At 39.1% G+C, this 9641-nt stretch overlaps 1 long non-coding RNA gene across 1 annotated transcript; it reads left to right on the forward strand.

Moving 5' to 3' along the window:
- Positions 1-1616: 1616 nt before the first annotated feature.
- On the forward strand, positions 1617-8594 carry LOC138842595 (uncharacterized). The gene is made up of 3 exons (XR_011377303.1): positions 1617-1641; positions 8010-8068; positions 8528-8594. It is a non-coding gene; the product is annotated as an uncharacterized lncRNA (long non-coding RNA).
- Positions 8595-9641: the final 1047 nt, after the last annotated feature.

Raw genomic sequence — 9641 nt, forward strand, 5'->3', positions numbered from 1 at the left:
GGACATTTAGGTTGCTTCCATGTCTCGGCTGTTGAAAATAGCGATGCTGTGAACACTGGGGTGCATGTATCTTTTTGAAGCAGAGGTTTCTCCAGATGTATGTCCAGGAGTGGTATTGCAGGATCACATGGTAAAGATACTCACATTTCTGTCTTCATATTTTGTCTTCTCAGTGAAGGCTTGTGTTACTCTCTTTCACCGTTCAGCGGCAAGACGTACTTTGAGGATGTATGAGTTGGTTTCATATCCGTCACTAACTCTGACTTTGTCATGTAGTCACTTTGCCTCTGTGTGCTTCCCTTTCCTCTTCCTCCTACATAGGACTGCCTATATAAATTCCTTAAGACAGCGCCTGGCATGTAGTGAGCCCTCTCTGAGTATTTGCTACCACCATTGTTATTTCATGAGCTCTCAAACCACATAACCGTGGCCCTGTTTTACTTCTGGTTGAGATGGAAGCTGGGAGGGCAGAGGGCAGATGCCTGAAGCTAAGCAGCCTATTAAAAGTAGAATAGAAATCGACGAGAGGAAACCCAAGCGCTTTTCTCTTTAGATAGCTATCAAACCACGCTTCGCTGCAGACTATGGGCTTGGGTATGGCTAGAGATCAAAGGCCCTCTTATGTGCAGTGACATTTGTGAGCACAGGACTGAGTTATAAAACTCTTGAATGGAAGGTTTTGGCACTTGGAACAGCTTGGGATAGAAAGGCAGGGTTTTTATAGAGGCGATTCACGGAACTGCTTATGCTGGTGGAGAATCCAGACTGTTATGACTCACTTGTCTCTTTATTGCTTTGGACCAAGAACTGTTGTTTCCTTTTAAGTCCCTCTGTAGGAGCTGAGCTACAGCCTAGGGCCAAGTAACTCTTTCAGGAAGACAGTGTGGCTTCAGTGAGTGTGAACAGGAAAACTCCTTTGTTGGACTCTGGGTCAAGTGGACTGGTCAAGCCGAATAAGGATTTTATTTTTACCAGGGGATAAAATTTCTTTTAGAAACTGGCAGCATCCTTAATGCCTTTTTTCCACTTTAGATAGGCTTTCCTTTTGTCTGTCTGCCATTTTCATCTTCTGAAAGCACAGGCTAAATTTGCGTGACTAGTAGAGGATAGAAGAGTAACTTTGGAAAGTAGAAATGAGTGTGTCTGGATTGCTACATATGGAACTAGGGATAGCAGAAGGGGTCACTTGGAGTCCAGTTTGCATTGCTAGGTCTCCTGAGAAAAACTGGGAAGAGGAATTTTGGACTGATGGTAAGACCCAGTGGTAGGCAGACTTCTAATGTTTTCCACCTCCTGGTACTTCCTCCTTTGTGTAATTTCCTCCTGGGCTAGTCCTCAAGACTAGAATATGAGGATATGAGAATATCCTCATAAACAGAATACGACAAGAGTAATGAGATGTTCCCGTGATTAGGTTACAAAAGACTGTGACTTCTACCTTGCAAGGACCGTCTCTCTTTCTGCCACTTTCTCTCTCTCTTTCTTGCCCTTTCAGCTTGCATGCTCTGATGAAGCCAGACGCTGTGGTGGAGAGGAACACGTGACAAGGAGGCAAGGATGGCTTCTGCTCAACATCCTGAAAAGAGCTGAGACCCCTGGTCTGATATCTGTGAGGAACTGAATCCTGCTAACAACCACTGGGTGAGTTTGGGAGTACATACTGCCCCCGCCAAACCTTGAGTTGATGACTGCAGCTCCAGTTGTCACCTTGATTTCTTGAGGGATGCCCTGAAAGCCAAGGACTCAGCTATGTGGTATCTAGATTCCTTACCCCTCGAAACTGAGATAATAAATGTGTATTCTTTTAATCTGCTGAATTTGGGGATAATTTTTATTTCTTTATTTTTTAATTGATGTTTTTAATGTCTTTATTGGAGTATAATTACTTTACAATGCTGCATTAGTTTCTCCTGTATAACAAAGTGAATCAGCTATATGTGTACATATATCCCCGTAACCCCAGCCTCTTTTTAATGCAGGAATAGATTAGTAATACACCAGTACTGTATTTTAAATTATGATTTCTTTTCCTAGTGGTTTGAAAGGCCACTGCTGTCAAGTTCCAAGTTACCATTTATATGGCGGTGGGTCTGCTGTCTGTTTCTAGGCTTCTTATTCTGTCCTCTTGACATTTTTTTTTCGTTCTTTCTTTCTTTTTTTTTTTTCTTGGTCTTGGTGCCTCTTCTATTTTCTTCACTTAACGTTATATCATAGGAATTTGTGAGGAAACTTTAAAGGTTGCCAGAGGCGTCTGGACCATGGAGAACACAGCTGTAAGAACTGGGGTTTTGAGGGGCTTAGATTCCCAGTGAACTCACTAGGGATAGATCCAAGAGACAGAGACCACTCCAAACACTCTGGATTGGCCCTCTTACTAGGCACGATGAGCAAACTTCATGGCTGGAGTTGTGAGTATGATTACATGTTCTTGGGGAAAAGCAAAAGGGAAGTTTAGCCTGTCTTAGTCATATTCCTCTACCTAAAAGTTTATCTAAATTATTAAAGTTTTCACTATCGCATAGATTATTAAAAATTAGACCATATAATAAAAGTGACAACATCTCTATTTATCAGAGTAGGAAATAAATTTAAAGAAATACAGATATTTCCTCTTTTTCCCTCCTAGGGTAATAGAACGTGAGACCAGAGAAATCCCTGAGATCACCTAGTATAGCTCTCCCACTTTATAAATGGGCAGAGCAAACCACATGCAGAGATGCCGAGGACAGTCCCAGTTTATACAAGTTGTTCCAGAATAGCAATGAATAACACTTCCTTTCAGTATCAAAATGTCTTGGTTTGGATAATAAATTATATGATCATCCTACTGAGGAGGAAACTGAGATTTTTAGAAGTGAAGGGACTTTCTTCTTTACTTTTAAACTTTTTCATAGATTATAACTGAAAAATGTTGACAACAGATTTCTCCAATCCCTACCCTAGGAAGTACATCCAAATGTAAATATACTTAAAATATTTTTCTCATTAAGTATGATGTAAATTTGAGGTTTCAACTAACAAAACCCCTGGGAAAATAATTGATATTTAATTGGTTTGAAGACACATAATGGGGTGACCAAATGATTGAAGTCCCAGCTAAACTAAACACTAGGGGTTATGTAAGTTTCAGTAGGTCATACAAATACTGTAGATGGTGTCATGAGGGCTGAACTTCAAGCTCCTTGATTGTTTATTGCTCTTTCTATGTTGTTTTCCTTTACAAGCTGTATGGTAGGTTTTGGCAAAATGCTGGACTGAGCTAATAGATACCCCCACCTACTATTGCAAATGCATAGAATAAAGGTAAAGAGCAATTTCTTATGAAGAACAAAAAACAAAACAAAACAAACCCAAACCCAATTAATTATAAAGGAATAGGTTAATAAATCGAACTACATTAATTAACATCTTTAAGTATCAAAAGGCACCATTAAGAGAGTGAAAATACAGGCTACAGATGATAAAAGGCATTGACCACACACCTAATTGACAAATGAGTTGTATCCAGAATTCTTATAAATCAATAAGAAAAAGACAGCTCAATAGAAAAAGTTGACCAAAGCATTGAACAGGCACTTCAATAAAGAGGAAGCCAATTTCTCTCTCTCTCTCTCTCTTTCTCCCCTAACTATAGATCTAAGTAAAAAAAAAGGGTGTGAGAATGTTGAGTATACTATTCTTCTCACTTATTGAAAAATTTGAAAAGAAAACATTGGGAAAAATAAAAATACAGCAAACTCAAAGGAAAAAAAAAAAAGATTACCAGATAGCAGAAATGAAGGGGTAATTCACAAGGGGAGCAATAGGTGTACCAGCCAATGCTACAGTGACTTAGGGATAGAGCAGACTTTGATATGGGTCCCAGGAACTTGGGGTTAAGGATTGAACTCCCTTGCAGTGACAGGAAGCATGTGGCACAAAGAACTAAACTGAACCTCTTGCATATAACCAGATGGCAGGGAGTGGCTTCTTTCTCCAAAAAAAGGGAACTAGAAAACTCCTCCTGTTATCCACAGCCCCCCGCCCCCCAAAAAAAGCAGCAAGGGAGCCTATCTGTGCCTGATATTCTGTGTAGAAAAATGTCTTCTGTTAAAAGTAAAACCCCATTCCTGTGCCACGTGTAAGTATTGAATCCAAATGTTCTCTAACTTCATTATAGATAGAATGGCCTAGACCAATGAACTCTCTAAAATAGTCAACAGAAACAAATGCAAACTACTCTGAAGGGATACTTTCATAACCTCAGGTGCATGAGAAGTTCAGTAAGTATTAGCTCACAATAAAAAATAACAACTCACATAAGGAAACCATCCACCATGTGAGGTGGTTGGTAGGCAAAACATGAGGAAGGATTAGCACCTAAGGGCTTAAAATCACATACTCATCTGAGACAGATGATAACATAAGAATCTTTAAAACAATCAGATACATTTTAGAAAAAGAAATTAAAATGGAAGAAGGGTACACTATGAAAAATGGAAAGGTATATATCGAAAATAAGCAAATTAAACTTTTAATTATTAAAAATAGTCAATGGAATTAAAAAACCCTCTGTGGATGGGTGAACTAGTGAACAAAACACAGCTGAAAGAAAATTTAGTGAACTGGAAGATTTTTCTGAGGAAATTATCCAGAATGCCACATACAAGGATTATGAGATGAAAAAAAATGAAAGAGAGGTTGTGACATGGGACTAGAATGATCATAGAATGAGCTGGACCAATGTTATGTCCAACTGAAGTTCCAGAAGGAGAGGACAGAAAGGGATTGGGAAAAGCAATATTCAAAAAGATAATGATTGAGAATTTTCCAGAAGAGATGAATGACATGGCTAACTGGATGTGAAAATAAGACCATTTTTTAGTTTCTCCTGAGACCAAAAGATCAAGAACTGTTCAATAGGTCACAAGTATCACCCCGATTTTAAAGGTAGCTTCTTGGTCACAAATGCAGGACATGCTAATATATTGCAAAACTGGTTCTGACAATATGAGCCAATTGCCTCCTTCAGATCTATATAAAAAGTTAAAGATGAAAAGGCTTAGAGAGGGAGTTTTTAGGAGAGAGTCATTGATATGCTATGTTCTTATGACCACTCAAAGAGAAGAAGCAGGAAGATGCTTCCCTCTCATTTTAAACCAAGAGAAAGTGACTTCAATGGTGGTATCTGGAAAGCTTGACATGTGTCTCCTGAAGCTGGAAGATCCTAGGGAAGATATATATCTCATGCCTGAAAAATCCAAAATCAAGAGACCATGGCTGGAGGGGCTCCTGACTGGCAGCAGAGTGACAAGCAGTGGTTACACTCCAGGGACAGAGCTGCACGTCGTCCATTAATAGTGGGCAAAGATGCCTGCTTCTTGAGCCATGGAAAGGATGACTTGAATTTAAGTAAATTTATAGTCTTGATATTGTATTGGACTATCCTAAAATAATACAATTATTAAGTTATTATTTGAGATTCCATGTAGGAAAGGGGAAGGATCTGCAGAGAGAGTTTGAAGAGATTGGAAGAAAGAATAAGGTAGTTTTTTCTTATACATTTTTGGGTCTAGCTTAATGAAAACACTAGTTAAATATGAATCTTCAGATTGTAGAGTCATTGCTGAGTCACAATTAAGGTAAAATCAATTCATGTTTACTGCATATTTTAATAAGATCACAAAGAAAAAACATTCCCTCTCTTGGAATATCATGTGCTTCCAAATGTGATACTTTGAGCACACATCACCTATGTAATTTTCCAGGCAAGAATGTATAACATGAATCTAGTGAAGAAACGTTAGAAGAACCCCCAAATGAGGAACATCCTATTTACAAATTGGGGAGGGGGATGTAATAAAACTTTCAATGTCATAAAAAATAAGGAAAGTCTATATAAAAAGTCCAGATTCATGGAGGTTAAAGATACAACACAACTAAATGCAATACCTGAGACTAGATTGGACTGTGTACTTTGGGGATAGGGGAGAGGATGCTATAAAGGATATTACTGAGTCAATTGAGAAAATCAGAATGAAAGATTAAATAAAAATGTATAATTTTAAACTTACTAAAGTTGGTAACCGTGCCGACGGTTATCTAAGAGGATGTCTTTAAGGAAATGTGCATTGAAGTATTTAGAGATAAAGAGCATGATATGCATGACTTATCCTCAAATGATTCAGAAAAATAATTATGTGCTGTGTGTGTGAGTGTGTACGTGTGTCTGTATGGGTATGGAGAGAGAACAAACAATAAAGCAGATAGAGTAAAAGGTTAATCGTGGATGAAACTAGATAAATGGTATATGAATATTTTTAGTACTATTTTTATTTTGCAAATGTTCTTTAAATTTGATACCATTTCCAAACGCTTAAAGAACAAAAACAAACAAACACAAAGTACCAGGGAGACAAAACAGATTATCTACAAAGGCGAGTACATCAGTGGGGAGCAGAGTTCTCATCAGCAAAAGTAGAGGCCAGAGGCAATAGTACTGTATTTTCAAACTGCTAAAGGAATGCAATTTTCAGTCTAGTAATTCTTTTTTTTTTTTGGCCTCACTGCAAGACATGTGGGATCTTATTTCCCTGACCAGGGATCGAACCGGCACCCCCTGCAGTGAAAGCACAGCGTCTTAACCACTGGACCACCAGGGAAGTCCCTAGGTCTAGTAATTTTACCCTAGCTAAACTATCATTCAGGGGTGAGGGTGAAATAAAAAACATTTGAAAAGATAAAAACATTTAGATAATGATTAAAACAATCATTCACAATTTCTTGCTGAAAGAACTACTAAAAGATGTACTTTAAGAAGAAGGAAATAGGGACTTCCCTGGTGGTGCAGTGGTTAAGAATCCGTCTGCCAATGCAGGGGACGTGGGTTTGAGCCCCAGTCTAGGAAGATCCCATATGCCGCGGAGCACCTAAGCCCGTGTGCCACAACTCCTGAAGCCCGAGCACCTAGAGCCCGAGCTCCGCAACAATAGAAGCCACTGCAATGAGAAGCCTGCACACTGCAACAAGATTAGCCCCTGCTTGCCTGTGCGCTGCAATGAAGACCCAATGTACCCCAAAATAAATTTATAAAAAAAAGAGAAGGAAATATAGTGCAGAAGAAAGAAGTAGGATGCAAGGCAATTAGTAAACATGTAAACAAATATAAATAAACTTTGACTAAAAACAAAATTTTAAATGATTATATTTTGTAGTTAAAGATGTGGAACTAAAATTCTAGACAACAATAACATGGAAGGTGGGAGAGGATAATCCAGAACTAAAATAGTCTAATATACTAATATTTTCTTTAGGTCAACTATGCATGTTAAAAAATTAAGATAATAAATTGAAAGAAAAGAAATAGAATCTGTAACTCCCTAAATGGTTAAAGGAAACAAGAGGAAATAAAGAAAACATGGTTCTCCCCTTCCTCCCCTGCCCTGCAAAAAAAGGGAAGGAAAAGAAAAACGTAGATAGAAAAAGCACAAAATAAGAATGGTGGAAATAAATTCAAATATATTAGTAACACAGGAAATGTAAATATTCAAACAATAGAAAGCCACATAGAAGTTAAAACAGACTAACCAGATCTATATGTATCAACATAAATAAATCTCAGAAACATTGTGCTGACTGTGTAAAAGAAGATTCAAAAGGTTATACACAGTATGGGACTACTTTGTAAATTACAGAATGATATAAAACAATGTTATATATTGTTTATGCATACAAATGTATGTAGCAAAATTGTGAATGGAGGAATACCTACCAATTCAGTGATTATCTCAGGAGAAAATGGGAGAGGGGAAGGATTAGAGGGAGAAAAGAGGGTGCTCCTAATTTTATCTGCAATTTTTTTCCTTAAACAATAACGTCAACTCTGAAAGAGTCATGACAAAAAGTTCACGTGTTACATCTGAGCTGTAGGTATGTGAGTGTCTGTTATATTTATTTCTGGACCTCTCTGTATTTTAAAAGTATGTAAGGAGTGAAAAAATTAAACACTAAACTCTATATTTTATATTTAGTTACATTTTCCCAAGGACACAGAGAAGATACAGTCCTGCTCTCCCAGATGCAGGCTTAGGTAAGGATGTGGGTTATTCTTTGTTTTCCTCCCCTTCCAGATTCATGCTCTGCCCTGCTGAGTCCCGTGGACTGCATCACCCAGGCTCTCTTACCAGCTGGCTTTCAGTTTCAGCCAGCGAGAGCCAACGGCGGGGCAGGGAGATGAATGGTGGAGTAAAAAGAGGCCTGGGTGTTTCTTCTCTGCTGTCTTCCAGTTTGGGCGTCCTGTGGCTGTAGTTGCATCCTCCCATATGTACCACTCCCACTAGACAGCCCTTGCTCCAGGGTTCCTTTCTCACTGGGCTCTTAATAACAGTATTTCCTCCTCTGGTCTCAAGAGGCCTGGGGGTGGTATCAGCTTCTCACCATTGCTAGGCTCTCGACACCTTACCAAGCCTTGTGTGTCCCCTTTACCATGAAGGAAACTCTGCAAATAGTCCCTTTGTTAAAGTCTTCGCTTTTTTTTTTTTTTTTCAAGTTTATAGAACATCTTTGCTGTAGAGGAAAAGATTGATTGGATGGTCTTCTCCATGTCTCCAGCCTATCTGCACCAAAACAACCTGTCTTGAGCGTGTGTGGTTGACAACTCGATGGAAAGAGATTGTGGCTGACATACACAGGAGGATCTACTTTTTTAAAATCTCATGTCCCAAGGATCTTATGATTCCTTGAATGGTGTCAACTGGGTTTTATGATTTATTTATTCATCTACTCAATTTACTTTGATTGTGTGCTGCTCTGTACCAGGAACTGTGTCAAGAAATGGGGATACATTGTTGAACAAGAGGGAATCCTATCCTCAAGGAGCTTACAGTAGTCAGGGGAAGATACGCACATTTCTAGTATGATAAATGCTAGGAAAATGGAAGTAGAGAGTGCTATGGGGTACCCAGGAGGGTTATTCAACCCGATCTCAGGGAATGTTTCCCAAAGGAAATAACATCTAATCTGAGACCTGAAGGATAAATACTAGCTAGCCAGATTAAGGAGAACAACTGGTCAGAGGGAATGGGTTTTAGTTTTAAGGTATTCTAGGCAGAGAGAAAAACAACTTGGGCTAAGACAGCAGGGAATAAAAAGCATTTGGGAAATTGAAAGTCATTTCTTGGGTTGATATATAGATTGCATGGGAGATGGAGGGGGAGAGATGAAGCAGGAGAGGAAAGCAGAGGTCAGATCACGAAAGGCCTTATAAGGAAGGTGAAGTGTATGGGTGTTATTATGAGGGCAATGAGGAACCATTAAATCTTTTCATGTAGACGGTGTATAGTAGAACTATGTTTGCATTTTAGAAAGCTTACCCTGAGGATGAACTTGAGATAAGACTAGTACTAGAAGGGGGTTCTCTAAGGAGGTTGCTGCAGTAATGGAGGCCAGAGATGATGAGCTGGACTTGGATGGAGACAGTGGGGCTGGAGAGACATGCCATGATGGTTTGAAGCAGGCAACCCAAACGTGGCAGCCCGTCACATTCAGACAGCTGCTGTCATGATAGGGCAGCCCTGCAAAATGCAGGTTGTCATCTCCTTGTTTGGTTTCAGCTAACTGTGAACTCCCTGGGGGCAGTGACTATTTTGTATTCATCTATGTGT

This window comes from Globicephala melas, chromosome 2 (genome assembly GCF_963455315.2).
Source record: "Globicephala melas chromosome 2, mGloMel1.2, whole genome shotgun sequence".
NCBI classification, from domain to species: Eukaryota; Metazoa; Chordata; class Mammalia; order Artiodactyla; family Delphinidae; genus Globicephala; species Globicephala melas.